Genomic DNA, 22,816 nt, shown 5'->3' with positions numbered 1-22,816 from the left:
GTGCAGATAGTGGCAGCACCAGTAAATCGAAGAAGGATGAGATCCTCATGAGGATAGCTGCCCAAGTAAATGCCGTAGGTCATGAGGTCAGGACCCCCCAGGACATCTAAAAAAAAATGAATGACCTGCGGGGTTTGGTGAGAGGCAAGCTGGCGAAGATCAATCGCCATTCCAGGGGCACTGGAGGGGACCACCCTGTACGATCCGGCTGACTGAGGAGGAGCAAGTCATTGGCCGCTGCCTTCAGAGGGAGCAGGTGGAGGGAGTGGAGGGTTACAACACAGGTGAGCCGGCCATGAGGACAGGTAAGTGTGTTTTATCTCCTATCTGGTGTGTAGCATGTTTGGGGGGGCAAGGGAACATGTGACAAGTGTGTGGGTCCACCAACATGTGAATGTTTTGTGTCATCCACAGGTGTGCAGGAGGGAGCGGGGCCATCCGATGCTGCCAGTGGCTGTCCTATAGCATCCCCGAGCATCCTGTTTCTCTGGCTGACCCCCTGGGAAGCCAACAGGCCTTGGTGGAGGGGAGTGGGCAGTCCTCAGCGCAGGAGGTGGTTGAGGAGGAGGTGGTCCATATGGACCAGGAGGTGATCCTGTATTTGGAGGATTCACATGTGTTGGCAGGACCATCACAACCAACCACCCACATCATCTCCAGCCCCTCAGGGTCCTCCCACAACCTCTCCAGTCCCTCCTGTCCCATCCCCCTCATCTCCAGCCCATCATGATCCTCCCCCTATGCAAGGGCCCCAGCCACTCCTGTCTCCAGGAAGATGACCCGAAAGACAAGGGGTGCGCCGGAAATCCTGAAAGAAAATCTGGCCAGGCAGCAGGACCAGCAGAGCCGCCATATGGGGGAACTAGTGGTGGAGTTGAGGCGCCTAGCTGACAGCCTGGCCTCCTCGGGTCCAGTACCGGATGTCATACAGGATGTGGCTCTAAACAGCGCAGCAACTGTGACCAGCCTCGGGGAGCTGCAGGCGACAATGGCTGAACTAGTGGGGGAGGTCAAGTGCCTTAGAGTGGCTGTACAGGCCCAGACAGCTTCCCTGGAGGCTGTGCTCAGCCGCATAGCGGTGGCATTGGAGGGCAGACAGGCAGCCAGGGAGGGACCTGGGGATGCTCCTCCACCTGATGCCCCACCCCCCCAACTGAGGCTCCCCCCAGGCAAGTGAGGGCCAGGAGCCTGGGCACCAGGCGTAGCCCGCGCCGGGGCAAGTTATTTTTTTTGGAGATCTTTTTGCTCTGGTTAAGAGCTTTTTATGTTATTTTTGCTCTGGTTAAGAGTTTTTTATATTTTTGTTGCTCTGGTTGAGAGCTTTTTGTGTTATTTTTGCTGCACACAGGCAGTAGTGCAGAGTACAGTGTGGATGGTGTGTGAATGTGGGGGGGTGACACTCCTGGCAGTAAGGGGTGTCACCCTCGGTCGTTGGGGATAAGTTCTCCCCAGGTCCGTATGAATGACGTATGAATGGACAGCAACATCATTGGGGCCTTGACGCGGCGTTGCTGCTCCTTAGTACTGTGCGGTGTACTTTGGTCTAATCCAATGTGATGAGGATGTGGGGTGTGTGTGCTAGGGACCACAGTGGTGTGCATGCATGCATTCTCATTGTGCCATGATTAATGTGTGTGTTTAACGTTCAAAAATTCGTTCCACGAGACATCTCCTGACTGCTGTACCATCAGCAGATGGGGTAGCCTCTGGCAGGGGGGGACTGGGTGGTTGGGGGGTCAGGTCATCACGTATGTAAATCTCCAGGCCCTTTCTCACGGCAAAGTTGTGCAGCATGCAACATGCAGCGATGATCTGGCACACAAAGTTTGGGGAATACAACAGGGTACCCCCAGACTTATCCAGGCATCGAAAATGGGACTTCAGGAGGCCAAAGGTGCGTTCCACCACTCCACGGGTACGTGCGTGTGCTTCATTGTATCTTCTCTCTCCTCTGGTTTGGGGGTTCCAAGTGCATATGCCGCGTCACCTGGAAGGGAAAATACAGGAGGATGTCAGTCGTGCATGTGCCCCTCATGATGTCTGCATCATGGTGTCGCACAGTCATGCCTGACACCCATGTCACTCACCAACCAGCCAGCTGTCCCCATACACGTTCTGTTCAAATTCTGTTGGGATGGGGCTCTGACGGTATATGTAGCTGTCATGGCTGGACCCTGGGTGTTTGGCACGGACGTGCCATATGAGGTATTTGGCATCGGCTATCACCTGTACGTTTATGGAATGCCAATGCTTCCGATTGCGATAAATGTGCTCTGTGTCACGGGGGGGGGGGGGCTGTAGTGCCACATGGGTGCAATCAATGGCCCCCACGGTGCGTGGGAATCCATCAATTAGGCAGAAATCACGCATTGCCTTCTGCCGCAGGTCCTCCTGGGTAGGTTTGATAATTTGGTTGGCCATGCATCTCAGGATTGCGGGGACAACCTGGTGCGCACATCTGCTCATGCTGGTTTGTGACATCCCAGCCACGGCTCCACTTTTGCGCTGAAAAGAACCAGTGGCAAGGAAATGCAGTGTTACCAGGACCTTCTCCAGTGGCTGCACTGCATGTGAGCGGTGTGTCATCCTGCAGGGCTCTGGTAATTTCCAGGATAGCAGCAGGGCTCAATCTGAAGCGGCGATACACCTCCAAATCAGCCATGGCAAAGAGGCTAATGCGCGGTCGGTATATCCTCTCCCGTGCCCTCTCACATGCCCTCCTCCTCCTTCTATGCGCCTCTGCCTCTGCACACACTAGTAGTGCTAAGACCATGCCTGCCCCTGGCATGTTGGCATACGAATGTGTTGTCCTATAAGTGTGGTTGCTCAGCTCGTCCGGAATGGTGCTGCTGTATTTGCTCTCAAGCTGACTTGCACACGTCTGGTGCAAAGTTACCCCTGCTTTATGAGGGGTAACTTTAGGCCGGCCATTCGTCTTACGCGCACCGCGCGTAGGTCTGGGAATCAGCGCATCTACATCATTTGCATATTTGAATACTAATTCAATGGGAGCGCAGGATGCCATCAGCGTAAATATGCGCCTGCGCTGCGTAAGCGTATAGAAGTTAAGACGGACAGGAGAAGCTTGGTTTCTGGCGTATCTAGTTCTGTGACTACGGCGCATAGATACGACGGCGCATTTTTACACTTAAGCCGCGTATCTCCATATACGCCGGCGTAACTTCTTTAAGAATCTGGCCCACTGTCATGCTCTTTAAGTTACTCTCACTTTATTCCCCCACTGTGTGGGCCAGATTCTCAAAGAGATACGACGGTGTATCTCCTGATACACCGTCGTATCTCTGAGTTAGGCCGGTCGTATCTATGCGACTCATTCATAGAATCAGTTACGCATAGATATGCCTAAGATCCGACAGGTGTAACTGTGTTACACCGTCGGATCTTAACTGCAATTTAAAAATGGCAGCTGGGGGCGTTTTTCGCAGATTTACGGCGAGGATATGTAAATCAGCGAGATACGCCAATTCACAAACGTACGCGGGCCCGACGCAGTCACTTTACTTCGTTTACGTAAGCGTTTTCCTGGCGTATACTTTCCCCCGCTTCTATGAGGCGCAACCAATGTTAAGTATGGCCGTCGTTCCCGCGTCAAGTTTTTTTTTACAATGTTTGCGTATGTCGATTCACAAAAGCGCTGGACGCAAGTTACGCTCACGCCGAAACCAATGACGTCCTAGCGACGTCATTGGGAGCAATGCACGCCGGGAAAATTGGCGGACAGCGCATGCGCATTTAAATCGGCACGCGGGGACGCGCCTGATTTAAATACTACACTCCCCCTAGCCGCGGAATTTGAATTCCGCCGGGGGATTTACGATCCGCCGCTGCAAGTTTTGAGGTAAGTGTTTTGTGAATTACCCACTTGCCTCTAAAACTTGCGGCAGCGGATCTTAAATCAGATAGATTACGCGGATCTAAAGATCCACTGATCTATCTGAATCTGGCCCACAGTTTTACATTTTCATTGATGGACATCATAGCAGACACCCTTCCTGGATGGTGGAACCCTCTTCTCACAAGACCCACTGAGCATCACAGACACACCACCTGGGCTATGGGGAAAAGGGGGGGGTCAGAGGGGGGGGTGCACAAAACTTCCATAGAACCAGTTTCATCTTGATGAGAAAGACCCAGCCACCTGCCTTTACACACCAGATTGTGAGACTCAGAAATTCAGCATTTTAAAAGTTGTTTGGAGCAGTATCTGTGCCATTTGATAAAGACTAAACACATGCAAGCAGTCTCCCTGCTTCCTGTGAAAACAGGAGATTAAGGACAAGAGCAACCTCCATAGTGTAGTCAAAAAATGTAAACAATATTTATTAATGATTACAAATGCACTCACAAAAGAGGAGCTTGTGGAAAGCAGAAAAAGTCAAAGCTGCTGCCTCTGGAGCCTGGAATTATTCTGCTTCAGCTGTGAGCAGGGGGTGAGGGGCACAGACAGGAGGGAGCCACTGCTGCAGGGAGACAACCTGATCAGGAAGCCAGAGCCTGGATGGAGAGGATGCCTGACACCACTGAGAGTGTGCTAGGAGTAGGGAATGCGTTTCAAAGCATGCCCCTTTTCCTCAGCCTGGTAATGCTGGGTCGATGGTATCACAGAGGGGTGGGGTCACCCAGTGACATCTCCAGGTGGCCCTGGTCCTTAGATTATTTAGTAGGAGGCATGAGTCTTTGTTGGGTGCAGACCTGAATCAAAGAACTCTCTGAGGATCTGAAAAAAAGAATTTGTTGCTCTACATGAAGTTGGCCTAGGCTATGAGCAGATTGCCAAGACCCTGAAACTGAGCTGCAGCACGGTGGCCAAGACCATACAGCAATTTAACAGGACAGGTTCCACTCAGATCAGGCCTCACCATGGTCGACTAAAGAAGTTGAGTGCACGTGCTCAGCGTTATATCCAGCGGTTGTCTTTGGGAACTAGACATACGAGTGCTGCCAGCATTGCTGCAGAAGTTGAAGGGGTGGGGAGGTCAGCCTGTCAGTGCTCAGACCATACGCCGCACACTGCATCAAATTTGTCTGCATGGCTGTCATCCCAGACAAGCAGACTAAGGACTTGGATGACTGGAACCATGTCCTGTGGTCTGACGAGACCAACATAAACTTATTTGGTTCAGATGGTGTCAAGCGTGTGTGTCAGCAACCAGGTGAGGAGTACAAAAACAAGTGTGGTGGGGTCTGGGGCTGCATGAGTGCTGCTGGCACTGGGGAGCTACAATTCATTGCGGGAACCATGAATGCCAATGTGTACTGTGACATACCAAAGCAGAGCATGATCCCCTCCCTTCTGAGACTGGGCCACGGGACAGTATTCCAACATGATACTGACCCCAAACACACCTTCAAGACAACCACTGCATTGCTAAAGAAGCTGAGGCCAAGAATGTCTCCAGACCTAAACCCTATTGAGAATCTTTGGGGCATCCTCAAACGAAAGGTGGAGGAGCGCAAGGTCTCTAACATCCACCAGCTCCGTTATGTGTTCATGGAGGAGCGGAAGAGGACCCCAGTGGCAACCTGTGAAGCTCTGGTGAACTCCATGCTAAAGAGGGTTAAGGCAGTGCTGGAAAATAATGGTGGCCACTCTGGGCCCAATCTGGAAATGTTTCACTTAGGGGTGTACTAACTTTTTGTTGCCAGCGGTTTAGACATTAAAGCGGGGGTTCCGCGGGTTTTCGATTCTCCCAGTGCTATAGCCGCCCGCGTTGTGTTTGGCCCGCAAAAGATACTTTATAAAATTAGTAGATGGACGTTTCCATCTTCAGTGTGGGCACTCTGAAGCCCAGCAGGCATTTACACTTGTGTTTCCTCAGCTAAAATGGCGAATTAGGATCCGCCCTGGTCACATAACCCGCTTGCTGAGTCACGTGACCCGCGAGATTACGCTACAGCGCGTCTCCTGGGAGTCTCGACACATCACTCGCAGGAGACATCGCGCTGATCGGGGAAAACTAAAGGCACGCCCACTCCCGCGGGGAAAGGATCCAGGAGGAAGACAAAATGCTGCCGAATCAAGGTAAGGAGACAGATTAAAAAAAAAAAGGCGGATTGTACATTAACGATGGGTAATGGTATGGATGGAAAAGGTGTATAATAAAATATTTACAAAAATGTGAGGGGTGTACTCACTTTTGTGAGATACGGTAAATATGTTAATAATAGTAATAATACTAGTTATAATAATAATACCCTAAATTCAGACTTTTGTATACTTACCCTACCTAATGTTGAGGACTGCTCACCAGTAGATATAGCCTGAGAAGCTAGGTTCTCACATTTATAAATATGTTTTTCTCCATATAGAGAGATTATAATTATTATTATATTATTATACAGGATTTATATAGTGCCAACAGTTTACGCAGCACTTTTCTATATAAAAGGGAGACAATACAGTTATAAAACAATAAAATACAAGAGGATTAAAAGGTCCCTGCTCAGAAGAGCTTAAAATCTAATAGAGTGGGGCAGGTGGTACAGAGTATATTAGAGTAGAGAGTATTTAAAGGTTTTTTTTTTATGAACAGTTAACAGTATAACAATGCAATTGATAATCTCCAAAGTATAAACTGTATTTATCAGGGAAAATCGCAGGTGCATGTTATACGCCGAACGGCTGCCTCGGAGGGAATCAGCGCCGCCGAAATAGACAGTCGAGTGTACTGTGTACTCGGATCCGCTTGGCTACGCTCGCAGTCACGCCTCCCACCATTGGACCGGTGTTTTGTCCATCATAAGAGCCAATTTGTACAAGTGCCTTACTGTTCATATACCGTATTTATCAATTTATTAATTTTAAGAGGAAAGTTTAAGGGAAAAAACTTTTAGGAGGGAAATTTAAGAAAAAATATATATTTTAAATGCCCATCAATGCAGCCTTATCAGTGTCCATCTGCAGCCTTGCCCATCCATCTGCAGCCCTGGCCATCCATCTGCAGCCTTGCCATCCATCTGCAGCCTTGCCGCCTTGCCATCCATCTGCAGCCTTGCCGCCTTGCCATCAGTCTGCCGCCTTGCCCCCATCCATCTGCAGCCTTGCCCCCATCCATCTGCCGCCTTGCCCCCATCAATCTGCAGCCTTGCCGCCTTGCCATCCATCTGCCGCCTTGCCCCCATCCAGTGTCAATCTGCAGCCATGAGGGAACGAGCGCCGCCAAGATACACAGAGCCGGATGTCCTGTGTACTCGGCTCCTCGTCTTGCAGTTCCTTCTTTTCCTACAATCCACAATTGTTTCAACCTCATATTCCTTGTTACCATTGATTATTGTAGGTGCTGGTGGACCTGACTCACGACCAGGGAATGAGTCTAGCTTTGCGGTTTTAAGCAAGGACACATGAAAGACAGGATGGATCTTATAAGTCTCTGGGAGTACAAGTTTTTATGCTTGGGGTTTCTTGTAATCTTTAGGTCGAAAAATATTTTTTTAAACATGTCTGCAAAAAAAATTGCAAACACATCTCTGTCAGCGAAAGGGTTAAAGTAGATTACTGTATTTATTGGCATATAACACGCACAGGTGTATAACACGTACCTTCATTTTAGGAAGGAAGTTTCAGGAAAAAAACTAACATTTTAAATAGAGAACTTTGAAGAAAAATAAGGGTCAGTGCCCATCAATGCAGCCTCACCATTGCCCATCTTCAGCCTGATAAAACTAAAATTTTAAATAGAGAACTTTAAAGCAAAATAAGGGTCAGTGCCCATCAATGCAGCCTCACCATTGCCATGAATGCAGCCTCACCAATGCCCATCTGCAGCCTCACCTCAAATTACTGCTGCCTCGGAGGGGACAGGCTTTATTCTCTAAGCTACTGTATAATGTGTATGCTGTTTATTATAATGATGGTTCATTTCAGCTCTCATTGGTGAAATAATGATTATTGTGGAAAATTTAATAATCTATCTATGATTTGCATAAACTACAGGCTGTTTATTCTCCAATTGGATGGTGCACCACCACACTGGTCAGGCGACGTGCGAGATTACCTCGATGAACATCTCCCTCACCGATGGATTGGACGATGCCACTGATCCAATGGCCACCCAGAAGTCCTGACTTAACACCTTGTGACTTTTTCCTGTGGGGGTACGTAAAGGACAAGGTATTCGCCCCTCCCCTTCCTGTTGATATAGCGGATCTGAAACAGTGTATCACAGCCACTATGACTGCACTTGATTTAGATATCTTAACTCACGTTTGGGTGGAAATTAGACATGTGCGATTCCGCTCATAACAAATGGATTTTCGTATGAATTTGTTAGTATTCGTAGATTCGGATCAATTCGAACATCCGAATAGCTGAAAGTACTAAAATACGAAAATTACAGAATTACGAATAAGCAAAATAACGAACAAGCGAAAATACGAACTTACGACTGGACAAACTTACTAAAATATGAAACAGTGAAAGAACAAAAATTACATCTATAACGAACGATTTGCATTCCATATTTTAAATCCTTTGTCTGTTCGTAATTTTGTATATTCGTATTTTCATTCGTATGTTCGTATTTTCATTTGTGTGTTTTGTAAATTCTTTTTTTGTCTGTTCGTAAATTTGTGTACTCGAATCGTTCTTTCGAATGGGCACCGGGCAGTGTAGTTAGTGAGTGATGTATCTTACTTAATATCTTAGCCAATCAACTTATCTCTTTTGTGCCACAAAAGAAAACCTGCAGTGGACAGTGTAAAGCCTCGTACACACGATCGGACTTCAAACAAACTTTTCCGGGGATTTTTGTCCGAAGGGAGTTGGCCAGGCACACCCAGAGCATATACACGGTCGGACTTTGCACCATCGGACTTTTGTTGCCGAAAAGTTTGTCCGTTTGCAGAGCGAACTTTTGTCCGATGAAAACCGAAAAAGTTTGTCCGATGGAGCGTACACATGGTCGGATTTTTTGGAAAACTTGCTAATTTTGAAGTTTGTTGGCAAAAAGTTCAACCGTGTGTACGGGGCTTAAGAGAAAGTCTATCTTAATATGAATTAGCTGTTGAAAATGAAACTAAAATACGAGATTGCGAATGACCGCGCCACAATGTATTTACGAAAGTACAAAATTACGAATCCATTCGAAGCATCGTAATAGACACAAATCAACGAAAACAAAACAATGTTATGAATCAACAGAAAAGGCAATCTCACATAAGTAACAATTACTAAATTACAAATAGTGTACCGAATAAACTAAAATTATTATCTAACAAAATTACTAATTTCGATTTAACGAAAATAAATTAGACAGAATTACGAATCATTCGGTATCAAGGAAAATAAAACTGTTATGAAAATGAGAACGGGTCCGAATAGGAAAACTTGCGTCTTACGAAATGACAAATCTTTACAAATCTACAGAACAAGACCAGCTCCCCAGACAACGACAGTGGACACATACAGTACAGCCAAGTGGGAGGAGGACACAATATTCAGGGAAAATGATAAATCTTTGATATATTACAAACGATATATCGATGATATAATATTGCTATGGGAGGGTTCCCAAGCAACATTAGAACTTCTTTTATCCAAAATGAATATTAACCAGTATGGTCTCACAGCAGAGTTTAGTTTGACCTCCATAAATTATCTGGATCTTACACTAATGAAAAAAGGGAATCAGGTTTGCACAAAGACGTTCTTTAAGTCCACGGACCGGAATGGCTTTGTGCCAACCACTAGCTGCCACCATCCTAAATGGTTGGGAGCTATACCAAAGGGGCAGTACATGAGTATCCGTCGAAATTGCAATGAAATAATTGATTTTGAACAACAGGCCAACATGTTGACCGAGAGGTTTGTTGAAAAAGGTTATTCCCAAACTGTTTTACTGAACACCAAGAATGAAGTCCTTGATATGGACAGACAAACGCTGTTGGAGTCCAGGGGAAGCCCCCCCCCCCCATCAGGGAGAGGTGGCGTTCCTTTCTGGATTCCACAGACAATACAAAAGTGTAGAAAATATCTTTAAACAATTTTGGCCTATTTTACTTAATGACACCGATTTGGCCAAAATCTTGCCACCAAAACCCACCTTCATATATAGGAGGGCCCCAGGTCTGAGGAACATGATAGCAGCTAATGTTCCAGACCCTCCGGAAAAAACATTAACTTTCTTAGATGGATCCAGTTTTCATTATTGCACCCGTTGTAGATCTTGAAAAAATACCAAAAGACAAGGGAGGAAAGTAAGCAAATTTAAGTCAAATGTGACCAAACAAGAATTTGCCATTAAACCACTTATTACCTGTCATTCCAAGTACGTCACCTATGTCCTGGAATGTCCTTGTACCCTCCAGTATGTAGGACGGACCACCAGAGAGTTGAAGGTTAGGATAAATGAGCACGTGGCTAACATCATTAAAGGTTTTCCTAATCACAGTGTCTCTAGGCACTTTGATCAATGCCATAATAGGGACCCACGCCAGCTCACGTTTTATGGAATTGACAGAGCCACCAGCCATTGAAGAGGAACCGACCTCACCAAGGCTGTCTCCCAAAATGAGACCCAGTGGTTACACCGCCTAAGAATGATGCAGCCGCTGGGCCTCAACATAGAACTTGATTTAAATTGTTTTTTGACAAATGATTAATCCAGGGATTGTTGGTCTGGCAATTTACACTCTCCTTTTTATGCCATGTAGTTAAAAATAAAAATAACTTTCATTTTAAACATTTTAGTAAAATTCAGTACACACTTCTTGTCACATAGGTCTTTTTGGTTTAGGGCTGTGATAAATTTTAAATATGTGTAATATTATATTTTAATAAGACTATATATATATGATGTTATAAGACCATAGTTCTTTTCACAACTGTTATCCCTATTTGGATCATTGTAAAATTATTATTGACTAATGTTGATTCATTGTTTAAATAGAAGTGAATATATAGATATGGCATGCATTTTTACAAAATTAATTATTATCGTATCCACCAGTAGTTTGGTATGGCAACTGGCGCTTATTACTTTATACAGAGGAGTTTTCATTCGCTCTGGCTGCGGTAACCGGGACAGAGGCTGTAATAGGTCAAATCCCTCCCATTCAGCTGATTGAGAGACCTATAATACGGGTCCAGTGCATGCATCTGGTACGCTTCCTGATGACGTGGTAAATGAAACGTACGTCGAGGCGGTACCTGGGCACGCACAGCTATTCACTTCCAGTCCCGCTGGTTCTCTGCACAAAGAGGTGGAACGCATGCCAGCTTCCCCAGCGTGGAGCCATTTCTCTAAAACTACAAGCCAAACAGCCTCAGTGCCGGGTCACGGGCACCAACAAAAGTAAGGAGCCACTCGGCACTGTGTTCTTTTAAACTTTTAAAATAAACGGAATTATACTATGGCAGTCTTTTCTTTCCTTTGTCCCGCTATATGATGTTAAAGTCAGGCTGAACCTAAAGGAACCAAGCTGCATATATAGTTCACTATTGACCTCTTTTTAATTAAACAGGTCAACACCATCTGGTAAGGTGCCATCCTTTGAACACACTTTGGGTGACCTTAAATTGGTGAAGGTGCACAGCGAAGTTTGAGCACAAGCACTTTATTTATTCATTTATTTATATACAGACTTTTGCATATTTCACTCTGTATAAATCCACCAGATCGGGTGGTACCTCTGGAGATTGTACACATTTATATATTGTTGGCTATATTATCAATTTATTATTTTAATTATGATATTATTTATTCATTATTTGTATTGTAGCGCCCCCTGCATTCACCATTCACCAATTGTTTTTTTTGTGGGAGCAGCTTATCACATAGGCATCTATGTATTAATATTCACTATTTTCTATATACACGTTAAATTAAGTTTATATATTTAGTTGGTGCGAGATCCTTACGTTTCACAGTCCCATATCCTTTCCCCCAACCATGTTCAATCCCCCCAAATAAAACAACAAAACAAAGCAAAAGACTTTTCATTGTCTACAAGTGTGACATATGGATGTCTGGAAGCAGGGTGAATATGCATGGATGTTAGTAACTAGTGGCTACACATACAAAACTACTCAACACGTTACTTAAATTCTGAAGTTGAATTCTGTCGTACGAGAATTTTCCTATGGTGAGTAACCACTTCTCTTTCGACATGAAACTAGCATGCCACAAAAAATGGACGAACGATTTTCTGAAAATATGATCGTGTTTAGGGATGAGCCGAACACCCCCCGTTCGGTTTGCACCATAACCTTCGAACGGACCGAATGTTCGCACGAACATTTAGAACCCCATTGAAGTCTATGGGACTCGAACGTTTGAATTCAAAAGTGCTCATTTTAAAGCTTAATATGCAAGTTATTGTCAGAAAATGGGTTTGAGAACCCAGGGTCTTGCCCCAGGGAACATGTATCAATGTAAAAAAAAGTTTTAAAAACGGTCGTTTTTTTCTGGAGCAGTGATTTTAATGATGCTTAAAGTGAAAAAAAATTGAAAAATTCCTTTAAATATCGTACCTGCTGGGTGTCTATAGTATGCCTGTGAAGTGGCACATGTTTAGAACTGTCCCTGCACAAAATGAGATTACGATAAGAAAAAAGTAATTTAAAACTGCTTGTGGCTTTAATGTAATGTCTGGTCCCTGCAATATGGATGAAAATCATTGAGAAAAATAGCACAGACACAGACAGTACACACACCATGTAGCTTTAGGTGCACACTGCAGAGGACACAGACACTACACCACGTGAAAGTACTTGCAGCAATACCCTCTGCCTGTAGTATTAGTATGAGCAGATCCCTGACTCTAGGAATAAATATGAGAAACACCAGCTTTACGTTAGGTGCACAATGTGCAGAGGACACGGACAGTACACACACCACATCGCTTTAGGTGCACACTGCAGAGAACACAGACAGTACACCACGTGAAAGTACTTTCAGCAATATCCTCTGCCTGTAGTATTAATATGAGCAGATCCCTGACTCTAGGAATAAATATGAGAAACACCAGCTTTACGTTAGGTGCACAATGTGCAGAGGACACAGACAGTGCACACACCACGTAGCTTTAGGTGCACACTGCAGAGGACACAGGCAGTACACCACGTGAGAATACTGCAGCTAGCACAATCACCTGCCTGCCTGTCAGTAAATTAGGAAGAGCGGATCTAGCTAAACTCAATACAGTGTATAAATATATATATACAACACCTGGGATGCATATACAGGGAGTGCAAAATTATTAGGCAAATGAGTATTTTGACCACATCATCCTCTTTATGCATGTTGTCTTACTCCAAGCTGTATAGGCTCGAAAGCCTACTACCAATTAAGCATATTAGGTGATGTGCATCTCTGTAATGAGAAGGGGTGTGGTCTAATGACATCAACACCCTATATCAGGTGTGCATAATTATTAGTCAACTTCCTTTCCTTTGGCAAAATGGGTCAAAAGAAGGACTTGACAGGCTCAGAAAAGTCAAAAATAGTGAGATATCTTGCAGAGGGATGCAGCACTCTTAAAATTGCAAAGCTTCTGAAGCGTGATCATCGAACAATCAAGCGTTTCATTCAAAATAGTCAACAGAGTCGCAAGAAGCGTGTGGAAAAACCAAGGCGCAAAATAACTGCCCATGAACTGAGAAAAGTCAAGCGTGCAGCTGCCAAGATGCCATTTGCCACCAGTTTGGCCATATTTCAGAGCTGCAACATCACTGGAGTGCCCAAAAGCACAAGGTGTGCAATACTCAGAGACATGGCCAAGGTAAGAAAGGCTGAAAGACGACCACCACTGAACAAGACACACAAGCTGAAACGTCAAGACTGGGCCTAGAAATTTCTCAAGACTGATTTTTCTAAGGTTTTATGGACTGATGAAATGAGAGTGAGTCTTGATGGGCCAGATGGATGGGCCCGTGGCTGGATTGGTAAAGGGCAGAGAGCTCCAGTCCGACTCAGACGCCAGCAAGGTGGAGGTGGAGTACTGGTTTGGGCTGGTATAATCAAAGATGAGCTTGTGGGGCCTTTTCGGGTTGAGGATGGAGTCAAGCTCAACTCCCAGTCCTACTGCCAGTTTCTGGAAGACACCTTCTTCAAGCAGTGATACAGGAAGAAGTCTGCATCCTTCAAGAAAAACATGATTTTCATGCAGGACAATGCTCCATCACACGCGTCCAAGTACTCCACAGGGTGGCTGGCAAGAAAGGGTATAAAAGAAGAAAAACTAATGACATGGCCTCCTTGTTCACCTGATCTGAACCCCATTGAGAACCTGTGGTCCATCATCAAATGTGAGATTTACAAGGAGGGAAAACAGTACACCTCTCTGAACAGTGTCTGGGAGGCTGTGGTTGCTGCTGCACGCAATGTTGATGGTGAACAGATCAAAACACTGACAGAATCCATGGATGGCAGGCTTTTGAGTGTCCTTGCAAAGAAAGGTGGCTATATTGGTCACTGATTTGTTTTTGTTTTGTTTTTGAATGTCAGAAATGTATATTTGTGAATGTTGAGATGTTATATTGGTTTCACTGGTAAAAATAAATAATTGAAATGGGTATATATTTTTTTTTTGTTAAGTTGCCTAATAATTATGCACAGTAATAGTCACCTGCACACACAGATATCCCCCTAAAATAGCTAAAACTAAAAACAAACTAAAAACTACTTCCAAAAATATTCAGCTTTGATATTAATGAGTTTTTTGGGTTCATTGAGAACATGGTTGTTGTTCAATAATAAAATTAATCCTCAAAAATACAACTTGCCTAATAATTCTGCACTCCCTGTATATGCTCTACACACTGTAACTCTAACTGACTAGCCTGCCTGCCTGCCTGCTCTATCTACCTGCAATAAATGGCACTCTCTCTCTGTTTTAACCACCGCAACACAGTACACAAGGCCGACTTGCAGGCAGCCTTTTATAGTGTGGGGCGTGTACTAAACCCCCTGAGCCATAATTGGCCAAAGCCACCCTGGCTTTGGTCAATTATGGTTTTCCGTTTTTTGCAAGCTGTGATTGGCCAAGTATGCGGGTCATAGTGCATGCTTGGCCAATCATCAGCAAGCAATGCACTGCGATACCACAGTGAATTATGGGGCGTGACACGCCATTCGAATTTGGCGCGAATGGCCCAAAATGTTCGTAATTCGACGAACGATCAAACATACAATGCTTCTGTCGAACGTGAGTTCGACTCAAACACGAAGCTCATCCCTAATCGTGTGTACGAGGCTTTATAGTCTGCACATCCAGCTTTTGTCATACAAAAAAACGGAATTGGCTGTTGAAAGTATCATACTAACAATCCAAAAATCGACAGATGGCTTGTCGGAAGAAATTTTACTTCCCATTTTTGTTTTGTAGGCTTTAAAGTGTTTGTTACACCAACATTTCATATTCCTGAATTTGTACCTGCTGTACCATGTACTTGTATAAGGAAGCATCCTGTTGTCTTTGTATAGAGAGTTCCGGAGCAAAAAGAAAGGAAAACAATAAGCGGAGGGACGGCATGACAGGATGGGACAGTCAGCTAACTGGGTGGTGCAGTCCCCTTTAACAAAAGGGGGGTGGCTGTGGGGGGTTGGAGGTAATTTCTCAGCATGCTGTTAGAGGGAGGAAGTGACGTCCGTCATTCCACTATTAGACATGAGAGGTGAAGCTTCTCACCCACCCTTCCCAAGTTTGTAGGCAGTAAGGAATGGGCTTGGGAGTTTGGGAGTGACTGTGGCAGTGTTGGGTCTCTGATAGAGAAGGAAAAGGCTGCAAGTTTTGAGGAAAAAGGGTGGTACCCATCTGTGGGATGGGGTTATTGGGTGCCTTACGGTTAACAAGGGTTAACCAGGTCGTTGTCTTGTGACTGAGGCCTAAGGAAAATATTTTTTTCCCAGTGACCAAGTTGGGTGTCGTGGCCTCCAAGACCACCAGGATATGAAAAGTTTGCCTGATGTTTTATTTAAAATGGTTATTTATTTTAAGTTTATAAAATGGTTAAATAAATAGGCCGTAAGGCCAATTTTACTCCACAACGGTGTCAGTTGTTTATTGGGAGATAGGGGTCGTTGGGTAGGTCTTGGGAACATGTCATTATTAGGGATCTGTCCTTAACATGTCATGTTTCCTTTATGTGAAATCCCTGGTTTTCATGGCAGTGCCTCTTTTTTCCTATTAAAAACTGACCACACTAAGCAGGAGAGCACACTTATGCAACAGAAAAGAGGGAATGTGATCACTTTTAAAAAAGGGGAAAAAAGGTATTTATAATGTTGTTGTTTTTTAATATATATCTATACATCTATAGTTTTGCCTTTCATTTCTATGTTAAAATGAATGGATTGTTTTACAAGTTGATAATTTACAATCACATTAATAGAAAACATTCTGCATTTAGCCGGTTGCTGTGTTTCCTAGCTTGCAGAAGCAGTTGTTGTATTTTTCATGAAACAAAGGCAGTAGTGCATGTGCTTTGCTTTCCATTAGGGGGCAGAAAGAGACAACTATACCTCTCTAGTCACAAAAAGAAATAAATGCTTGTTGTCATGGAAAGGATAAAAGTCATCATTTTCTCTCTCCTTTATTTCTGATCATTTACAATCCTTTTTTGTCATACAATGTCCAAATTACATTTACACCTATGGCAGTGGTGATGAAGGAAACAAAGTAATCACTGGAAAATTCTGATTCAGTTGTTAGTTCAGTTTTCAAAGACTGCTGTAAAATACATTTGCTAAAAATACTGAAAACACGGACCAGAACTCATTAAAATGTACCAAAATGTGTTAGTATGCATCATAGTTTCGAAATGTGCTAAAAGTAGAATTTTTAACAGGCTATGGACAATTCAACTATTTACTATTTGTAACAAGCAGTATGTAAACTATAACATATTTAGGAACACGCTATTATGATATACAACTTTTAAACATTACAAAAAATTTTCCTAACTTAAACTGCATTTATTAAAAAAATAAAATAAAAATGCTGTATATCTTAATTGAATGTGTTAAATGGCAGTCACATTCTCGCACACTCTTCGCCCATCATTGTTCCCATTATCTAGGGTTGCCACCTGCCAGGATTCACCCAGACAGTCAGGTTTTTGAATCATGTGTCCGGGTTTCAGTCTGCCCAAAACCCGGACACATTATTCACCCTGGGCTAGGGCTCCCTAAGTTACCAAGATAGTCACATGTGACTCTGTTGCCATCCGGCATCTGCAGACGGCTGTCTGGGGACAGGTTTGGCATCACTGAAGTGTGGGGTGATGATGTCAGCAAAAGCAATTTGGTGACACCCATTGTTCGCCACATTAGTACTCACCTTGGGGCACCGAAAATATGTCTCAGGTCTTTTATAATCCAATAGTGTTTATTGCAGAAAAAATTACCCTGTGCCACTAAAGTGTTCGGTTTGGCTTGAAGAAAAGGTGGCAACACTATATGGGGGGGGGGGGGAGGGGAATGTCACACACAGCAGCTCCTCCTTTTTTCTTGGAACTACAGGATGCCTGTACCTCCCATAGTTCATTTGGCTGCCACGCCACCTGCCCAGCCCTGTTGTGTTTGGGGTTTCCCATTCCGCTGGGGAGTCCAGGACCATCGTGAGCAGTTGGGCCAGCTGCCCACAGAAGAATTGGAAGGGCACTTGTTCCCCAATCTCCTCAGTGATGAATGGTCCCGGAAGCAACAAGGATTTCATCACTTTTGGTTTCAGAGCTGTCATTCTTAGACTGTAATGCCGCGTACACACGATCGGTTCGTCTGATGGACCGTTTGTCATCAGACGAACCGATCGTGTGTGGGCCCCATCAATTTTTTATCCATCGCTGAAAAAACTAGGAACTTGTTTTAAAATGATCTGATGGTTAAAAAACCGATAGAAAAAAACGATCGTCTGTGGGTACATCCATCGGTTTAAAAATCCACGCATGCTCAGAATCAAGTCGACCCATGCTGGGAAGCATTGAACTTCATTTTTCTCAGCACGTCGTTGTGTTTTACGTCACCGCGTTCTGAGGCGATCGTTTTTTTAACCGATGGTGTGTAGGTACGACTAATGAAAGTCAGCTTCATCGGATATCTGATGAAAAAATCCATCAGTCCGTTTTCATCGGATGAACCGATCGTGTGTACAGGGCATTACAGCCAGGGAAGCAGCTGATCAAACACAATCTGTGATGTCTCCAAAAAGAGCACCTGTCACTGCCCAAAGCTATCACAAGATGGCTTGTTCACCCCTTTGTGATAGCAATTAAAGTAAATGAAAAATAAATAAACACATTTAAACAATAATAATTAAAAAAATGAATAAAGGCACCTCTAACCCAGTTTGCTCACCTGCAGATGAAAATGTGTGCGTAGGTCCAGCATGCATATGTAAATGATGATTGCACCATACATGTGAGGTATTGCTGCGAACATTGAAAAGCGAGGGCAGTAATTCTAGTGCCATAGCTCATGGTTAACTTTAAACTGATAACTTGTAAAGGCATTTAAATCATCCCCCATGAACAAATTTAGGCACTGTAGTTTGATGCCATTTGACAGGCATGGGCACTTTTAAATCTTGTTTGGTATCTACTGTATCTACTCTATGCAACATCATCTTCTATATTTTTACCAAACAATGGGTATTAAATTATGTTTGTGTGCACTAAAATTTAAGATTTTTTTTCTCCTCCAATAATGCGTTTGATAAAGTTAGTAGCCCATTCAAAATTGAATTCAACAAGCAAGCTTGAACCTGGCCTTGAAGCTCCTTTACTGATCATATGTAAGGCTGGGTTCACACTGTGTGTGGCATGGCTCTCAGAAGGGGGTCCTCATTCACTGTTTCAGGTATGGAATTAGGTCAGCATTTTTGGCTAAATTCGGACCTGAAACTGAATCAAAGAAGCACACGACTCTTCTGCAGTGCGCTCCGCAGCCACCCTGGAGATGTGAAACCCACATCCTTTTAGCAATACTGTTAACCCAGCATAGGTGTGCACAGTCTATTATGGTGTGCACCCCAAAGCTCCAACACATATGCATTTTACATATTTACCTGCCTCTTTCCCGCTCTCCATCCTGAAACAATGGGAGGAAGGGGGGACCCGTGCAACAGAAGGAAGAGGAACAAGGAAAGGAGAGGGTGGTGGGGGTGGCATGTATTAGCACTATTCCCCTATATTTTCCTCCTGTGGCAGCTGAATGTTGACAAAAGGGAGAGGAGGAGTAGCCTACTTTCAGCTGCTGCAGGAGGAAAATACAGATCGGTTCAACTAAATTCCACCCCCACCACCCCTCCTGTCCAGGTTCTGAGGGTTAGCAAGGACGGATTGTGGTTTACCTGTCACATGCCCACCATTGACAGGTTGCTAACCCCAGGATTAGGGTGTGCCCAGGCACACCTGGCACACCCCTTGCGCACACCTATGGAATATGGAGGTTTGAATGTCAATAGCCTAAGAACAGATTTGTTCTTTCAACCCACAAAAAAATAAAAAAACAAATAGTTTACCCAGCTCAAGACTGGTTCACAATAAAGTCTGCTTGCCAGTATGAATGAGTGGGTCTGGTTTAAGCAGATACTGAACCCGAACCTTGTTGAAATCAATGGGATAATAAACTGTAAAATCAAAAATGCCCATGTTCTGAGCTAATAGGCAATGGGCTAACAAACATACCATTTGGTCTGCCTTAACTGTCCTAGGGAACATAGTACTAGTGCAAGTGTTTTTTTTTAAATGCATTTACCCAGGATTCGTGATTTTTTTTTTTTACGCACTGACGTGTACAAAGACAAAATGGTTTTAAATTGCTGGCAAAGTTGCTGTAATTTCCCTTATGGCTTCTGTTAAAAAATGGCACACAGACCCTTCCAAAGGTCCTGCTAAATATTTGGGGACCTGTGCGCTGTTTATTAAAACAAAAATGAAGCCAACAATGTAATGTCATTGAGCTTAAAACTGTATAATTTTTTCTCTTTGGAAATGTCACTTTTGAGGTAAAACATCCTACAACAAAACCCCCCAAAAAATGTATGGTATGAATTTAAGAGGGTATGGTATCCCATGCAATACAAATAAAATAAATATGTTAGGTCCCCTAGGAAATCAATGACAGTCCCTTGGGTTTGGTATGGATTTTATGAGGGATCCCCATGCAAAACAAAAAAGTGTGAGGTCCCCCTAAAAATCCAGATTAGACCTTTTGATCTGAGTATGCAGCCTGGTTAGCCAGGAGGGGGATACACTAATGTTTGACAAATCTTTTATTAAAAAAAATGTCCCTCATTTTCTAAATGTCCCTCTCTTTGTTCATGTCACTTTTGAGGTAGCATATGAGGTAGCACATCCTACAGCAAAAGAAAAAAAAATAGATCGGTCTGAATTTAAGAGGTTATGGTATCCCATGCAAAAAAATAAATGTGTTAGGTCACCTAGGAAATCCATGCCAACCCCTTGGGTTTGGTATAGATTTAAAGGAGATCCCCATGCAAAAAAAATGTGTGAGCACCCCTAAAAATCCATATTAGATCTTTAATCTGAGTATGTGCTTGAGCTTGTGCCCCTCCTCCTGAACCCTACCAGGCCACGTGCCTTCAACATGAAAGGGACCTTGCCAGAGTGGACTCCCCTGGCAAAGCACCTTGCCCCGATGTTGAGGGGGACAACAAAATTTACATAGTAATTGTTTATTGTTTCACTTTAAGCATTATTAAAATCACTGCTCCTGAAAAAAATGCTGTTTTAAAAAAAAAAAAAATTTGCATTGATACATGTCCCCTAGGGCAGGACCGGGTCCCCAAACACTTTTTATGACAATAACTAGCATATAAGCCTTTAAAATTAGCACTTTAGATTTTTAATGTTCGAGTCCCATAGACTTTAACGATGTTTGGATGTTCAAACAAATTTATTGCCTGTTCACATGTTCTGATGCAAACCGAACTGGGGGGTGTTCGGCTCATCCCTATGTGGAACTAATACACGTCACCGCCTGACCCAAACTACCCGTCCCACAGCTCGCCGACGTAAACCGCTGCCTGACCTGCCACCATGATGGGGTAAGTCCAGACAATGAGCAAGCGGACGGGCGGGCCGTGGGAGGTTGTCACAGTGGCTGCATATAATAGGGCACAGTTGGCTGCGTATTGGATGAATATGGTGGGCACAGTTGGCTGTATATGATGGGCACAGTGGTTGTATATGATGGGCACAGTTGGCTGCATATGATGGGCAGAGTTAGCTGTATATGATGAGCACATATGGCTGCATATGATGGGGACAGTTGGCTGCATATGATGGGCACAGTTGGATGTATATGATAGGCACAGTAGCTGTATATGATGGGCACAGTTGGCCGCATATGATGGACACAGTTGGCTGTATATGATGGGCACAGTGACTGCATACGGGTGACACAGTGGCTTCATTTGATGGGCACAGTGGCTGCATTTAAAGGGCACAGTGGCTGCATATGATGGGCACAGTGGATGCATATTATGGCCCAGTGAGGCTGCATTTGATGTTTTTGTTTCAGTACTGTTCAGAATTTTTCAGTTTGTTTGCACCCTCCCAAAAATTTTGAGCACCAGCCGTCGCTGCCTACCACTCCTTTGCTTAAGTGGGTGGGGGGCTATATGGGACAGTGGTATCTGGGGGCCACCTATATTTTTAAAATATTCTAATAAGCCCCTACCTGCTGATCCCCACAAACACTGGGCCAGGGTTGTGGGGAAGTGGAATTTGTCTTCATCAACATGGGGATAAGGTGTTTTGTCAAGGGGGTCCCGTGCCTGATATGGTTCAGGGAGGGGGGCAGCATGTTCACCCCCCTGCATGCTTGGATTAAATGTCTGGTATGCATTTATTTGGAGACTGGAATGTTTCCTTTGCAAATGTCAGTGCTTTAAAAAATCACAGCTCCCTGCCAAATGAAATATTTGAAAAAAAAAAAAAACATGTTCTCCAGGGCAGTGCCCATCTCCGTGCAATTTTTTTGAACCTTTTGCCTATTGGCTCAGAAAATTTGCATTTTTGATTTGAAAAAATAATTAAAGTGGATGTAAACCCTCACATATACCCAGTAAAGTGAACAGACTCAGATGGTACACAGGGATGAAACAAATCTCCCTACATAAGTTTGACATGCATATCTGCTGTCTTCATCTTTATATAGTGTTTAGAAAGTTCAGATTGTGTTAGGAGATTTTCTCTTCCTGGTTAACACTGCAGTGAAGCCTGGGCATATCTGTTTGTAGCACCCTCCTTAACACAAAATTCAGGCTGCTTTTATCCTATGTGACAGAGAACTTGTCAGGGGTTATCAGGTGGATAACAGAAGAAAGGAGCAGGAGACAGCTATGGGACATAGTGCTTTGAAGAGAGATAAGAAAACACTTCAGATATACTGTACAGTGGATATAATATGGTTGCATAACTGTGCACACCCTAACACTAATACTTTGCTGAAACACCTTTTGATTTTATTACAGCAGTCTTTTGGGGTATGAGTCTATTAACATGGCACCTCTTGACTTGGCAATATTTGCCCACTCTTCTTTGTAAAAACATTCCAAATCTGTCAGCTTGAGAGGGCATCTCCTGTGCATCTCCTGTTTTTGCAAAATTTGGCAGAGCTTGGATGTATTATCAAGCCAATTTATCTTATCTAGAGGGACAAGGCAGGGCTGCCCCCTGTCGCCATTATTGTTTGCTATAGCACTGGAACCCCTTGCCCTTGCTATAAGTCTATGAACAAAAATAGTTGGGTTTTGTAGGGCAGGTAGAGAGGATGGTTGCCCTATATGCAGATGACGCTCTTATTTTCCTGGGTGATACGTCAAATTCATT

This window comes from Rana temporaria, chromosome 3 (genome assembly GCF_905171775.1).
Source record: "Rana temporaria chromosome 3, aRanTem1.1, whole genome shotgun sequence".
NCBI lineage: Eukaryota > Metazoa > Chordata > Amphibia > Anura > Ranidae > Rana > Rana temporaria.
The sequence above is the reverse complement of the archived record's forward strand: the minus strand, read 5'-3'. Positions refer to the sequence as shown.